The sequence below is a fragment of the Penaeus monodon genome, chromosome 9 (genome assembly GCF_015228065.2).
Source record: "Penaeus monodon isolate SGIC_2016 chromosome 9, NSTDA_Pmon_1, whole genome shotgun sequence".
In the NCBI taxonomy this organism is placed as follows: Eukaryota; Metazoa; Arthropoda; class Malacostraca; order Decapoda; family Penaeidae; genus Penaeus; species Penaeus monodon.
In genome coordinates this window covers 749,591-754,590 of record NC_051394.1, presented here as the reverse complement: position 1 = coordinate 754,590, position 5,000 = coordinate 749,591, and the positions used below count along the sequence as shown (strand labels likewise).

General features: G+C 41.8%; 1 protein-coding gene across 1 annotated transcript in view; it reads right to left on the bottom strand.

Moving 5' to 3' along the window:
• Positions 1–5,000, bottom strand: part of LOC119577277 — a 21,355-nt gene that overhangs the window by 12,446 nt on the left and 3,909 nt on the right. The gene's annotated exons all lie outside the window — the stretch shown is intronic.

The following is a 5,000-nucleotide window of genomic DNA, read 5'->3' as shown; positions in this document are numbered from 1 at the left end:
TACCAGAAACCAGATTCTAAATCTGAAATTGATCATAGAAAAAAAAAAGAGATCAGAAAGACCTATACCTGTATTTCATCGATTACTTGAAAACTTTGATACTGTTGATCACGAATCCTCTGGAATAACATGAACGATATGAAGTTTTTCCAAAACACATCATCCCAAAAAAATAAAAAGCCATGTATGACCAACAACAAGCAAATATTTTAAAAACCACCTAATGGGTTAACAGAATGGTTCGAAGTCAAACAAGGGGGTGCGGGCAGGGTTGCATTCTGTCTCCGCACCTCTTTAAATATATTCTGAAACAATTATGAGAGGTGCTCTGGAGAATTTGAAAGGGAAATGTAGATGTTGGAGGATACAAAATATCAAATCTAAGGTACGCCCATGATATAGTTTTGATTGCCAGCAGTATCAATGAATACAACAGCTACTAGATAAAGTTAGAAAAGCAAGCGAAAAAGGCGACTTGTTTTTAATGCCAAGAAAAACTAAGATCATGAAGATTCAAAGATAACCGGCAATGAACAATGATGAACATGTTTCAATCAATGGAAGGTTGTGGAAAATGTGAAAGAGTTCATTTTTCTTGGAGCTGTTTTAACTAATACATATGATGATCACCGGAGATAAAAAAGAAGAATACCATTGTCAAAAACGCCACAGTTGCTCTCAATAACATCTGGAAAGACCAAAGCATTACCTTACGGACAAAGATGAGGTTATTGAACTCATTAGTTTTCCCAATTGCATCATATGGTACTGAGTGTTGGGTGCTGAAGAAGATAGACAAGAAAAAGATCAATAGTTTTGAAATGTGGTGTTACAGACGAGTGCTACGTATTAACTGGACAGAGAAACGAATGATGAAGTGCTGAGAAAAATAAATTGTAAAGACCGGCTGTTGGGCATCTTGAACAAAAGGAAATTAAAGGTTATTGGTCATGTGATGAGAAGTAAAAGTATTGAGAAAAACTTGCTGACAGGGATGGTGATAGGAAACAGAGGAAGAGGCAAACCGAAGACAAGACTGAGCGACAACATCAAAGATATTTGCGGCTGCTCAAACATGAGCTTACCGTTATTGATGATGATATATATGTGTGTGTGTGTGTGTGTGTGTGTGTGGTGTGTGTGTGTGTGTGTGTGTGTGTGTGTGTGTGTGTGTGTGTGTAAGAGAGAGAGAGAGAGAGAGAGAGAGAGATGCAGATGCAGATATAAATAAAAATATAGATATAGATGCAATTAGAGTGATAAATATATAGGTAAATAGTTACGCAAATAGATAACTGGATAGATAAACAGATAGACAGACATATAGATAGATAGACATATAGATAGATAGAGATAGATTTACAGACAAATAGATAGACAGACAGTCATATAAATAGATAGATTTTTGTTTTATCTATCTCTTAAACGAAGACAAGAAAATAACATGTGATGGTCCGGATACCTTCTACACAAAATTAGAAGGAAAAGATTGAGAAAAACAATTCGATAAAAAGGTCGTGCGCTTAATTTGGCCAATCAGTACAAAGATACAAACTGTAACTTCTAGATACGGATAGATACGAAGGGAGATTTGCTTATCTGGGGAAGTGAAAGGGGACTGGGAAACGGGCAAGGTTTTCACCCTTTAATTTGTGATTATTGTGTCGGTGGTTTGAAAAGAACAATAATATGATGGCAGTAACCATGACATAATGGTGTGTAGAAGGTATCCAGACCATCACACGTTATCATTTTCAGTCTTCGATTGAGAGATAAAGAAAAAATTATTATTATCTATCTTTCTGTCTGTTTGCCTGCCTGTCCATGTATCTGTCTATAAATCTATGTCTGTCTATCAATATGTCTGTCTATCTCTCTGTCTGTGATCTATTTATCTATCTAATTATCTATTTACCTATCTATCTATCTATCTAATGGCAATGAAAAGGATAATTTGGAACGTCAATAATAAAGCCGATGGCGGTGATAACAATAACATAAGGACAATTGTAAAAATGCTTGTGATAATTCTGGCAATGATGATATTGATCACAGTGATGGGATTATAATGACATTAATAATGATAATGATACTACTAATATGATGATAATAATAAAAAATAATGACGATGGCGATAATGATGATAGTAGCAGCAACAACAACAATGATGATAATAATGGTAATGATATGAATAATTAAAATGATAATAATGATAACTGTGATAATAATGATAGCAATAATAATAACAGCAATAATGGTAATGATAATAAAACCAATGATAATTATGATAATGATAATGGTAATAGCAATAATGATAATGATAATGATAACAGTAATAATAATGATAATGATAATAATGATAATAGTAATAGTAATAATGTTATGTGGCACCGACCATAGGCTGTTGTGGCTACCCTGCGGGTCCATTTCAAACTCCCGTTCCTCCAGTGGCCACCCTAAGGTTTTTCACTTGGACAGACTAAGGGAGGAGGAGTGTCCCCGTGGGTTCGCCACGGCAGTCTTGACCGATTCTCAGAAACCAGCAACCTGACGGATCCGGGTTGCTCTGTGGGAGTCCTTCAAGCGCGTAACACTCGAAGCAGCTCAGGAGTCCATTGGCGTACGCCCAAGGAAAAGGGCCCAGAATACCATTCCCTGGAGACATTAGAGGCCACTGAAGCGTTGTCGCAAGGCTCGGCTGAATGGGAATCAAGTCTTGCGTCGTTCCATGGTGCGTAGGGCTCGGACACTACTGAGAAGGGACAAGGAACAGTTCATCAGGAATCTTGCTGAGGAGGTCGAAAGCCATTTCTTGGTAAATGACCTTCGCCCTGCCTACCAAGCCCTGAGAAAACTAAACCCCTAAGCCCTCCTCACAGATGACTGCAGCCCGACAGCGGAGGACGGATCATCTCAGATCATTTTGGGGGTTTCGTGAACGTTGGGCTGAGTATTTGAACAGTTTTTACCAGTGGATCCTCCAACAGTTAGCTTGGATGCAAGAGATGTCTCAGTGCCTGTGCCGGGCCACCATCAGCGAGGAACCTCCTCCATAACAGAGGTTAGGCTGGCGATTTCCAAGCTGAAGAGTGGGAAAAACTGCAGGCATATGTGAATCCCCGCTGAAGCTTTAAAGGCTGGGGGTGAACTTATGGCTCGGGGCCTGCATACAGTCCTGACTGCCATTTGGCAGTCTGGTACCATTCCCCCTGACCTGTGAGGGGCGTGGTCATCCCTCTCTGGAAGGGGAAAGGGGATCGATGGGACTGTAGCAACTACCGTGGCATTACACTGTCAGCATACCAGGCAAGGTTCTCGCTCACATTCTTCTGAAACGGATCCCCCAACCACCTACTGAGGCACCAGAGACCGGAGCAGTCTGGATTACTCCTGGCCCAAATCCACAAAGACCCATATACTAGCGCTTCGAGTAATTGGGAACGCCGTCGTGGTTTGGCGTGGGTTGCTTGCAGCCCACATCGACCTCAAGAAGGCGTTTGACTCGGTGCATCGGGAATCGCTATGGGAGACCTGAGGCTCAGGGGAGTTCCGACACAGATTTTTGGCTGATAGCAAGCCTCTATACTGGTACTGAAAGTGCGTAAAGTGTGGTGGGGGTAGTCGAACTTCTTCCCTGTTAATTCAGGGGTGAGGCAAGGCTGTGTCCTTGCACCCACACTTTTAACATTTTATGGACTGGATAATGAGCAGAGTACAAGCCAAAGTCAGTGCGGAGCAACACTAGGCAAAATTAAGGTCTCGGACCCTTTACTTTGCCGCGATGTTTCCATCCTATCTGAGTCCTTGGAGTCACTTTTGGCGGCTCTTGATGCATTTAGCAATGAGGCGAAGCCCCTAGGCCCAGAGGTCTCCTGGACCAAGACCAAGGGTTCAGGACTTTGGGGGCCTGTTAGGGGAACCCCTTCAGTCGATCCATGCTTGCGGCGAGGACGTTGAAGTCACAGAAAGTTTACATACCTTTGGGAAACGAGTCCATATCTCGGGTTTCAGACAGGAAGTCAGTAGACGGATTGGTCTGGCAACAGGAGCCATGAACCGATCAACAAGAGCGTTTGGAGATGTCGGTACCTATGCAGAAGGACCAAGCTGCGTGTCTTCAAGGCCTTGATACTTCCAGTTTTTCTCTATGGAAGCGAAACCGGACGCTATCCAGTGCCTTGAGTCTCGCCTTGATGCCTTTTTTAAAACAAATCCCTTCGCCGGATCATGGGGTACAGTGGCAGGACCCCGTGTCCAACCCGGGGGTTACACCGTGAGACTGGCATGGGACCTGTTACTGCATTTAAACCGGGATCGCAAACTCAGGCTATATGGCCACCTAGCTCGCTCCCCATGGACGACCCTGCCACCAGGTTGTCTCTCTGCGAGACAACCCTGGGGGAGGAGACCTGTGGGACGTCCTAGGAGATCATGGTTGGGCAGCTCGACGAGACCTGTCGTGAGGAACTAGAGATGGGCCCGGTGCTGCCTGGAGATCGCCCCGAGGGATCCTCGTGGCTGGAAGCGAAGGGTGGATGCGGCCATGCGCCCCCGTCGGCGTTAGCCCCTTGATGATGATGATGAATAATGTTATCAATGGTACTAATAATGATAATAATAATAATAATGATGATGATGATGATGATGATGATAATAATAATAATAATAATAATAATAATAATATTGATAAGATAATGATAATAATGATGATAATGTTGATTGATGATGATAATGGTAATAACAATAATTATTATATAATATTTACCCTCCATAACACTGTCATGATTACCACAGCTTATCCTAATTCATGAAATAACAGAAAAAAATCCGAATCACGCAAAACTATTAATGACCAGAACAAAATCAGTGACATAGAGCAAATTAGAAAAAAAAAATCATGACCAAAGCAAAATCAGTTATATAAATCAAATAAAAAGAGCACTAATGACCACAGAAGCATCAGGTACATAAACAATTTTAATAAAATAGAGGAAAAAAAA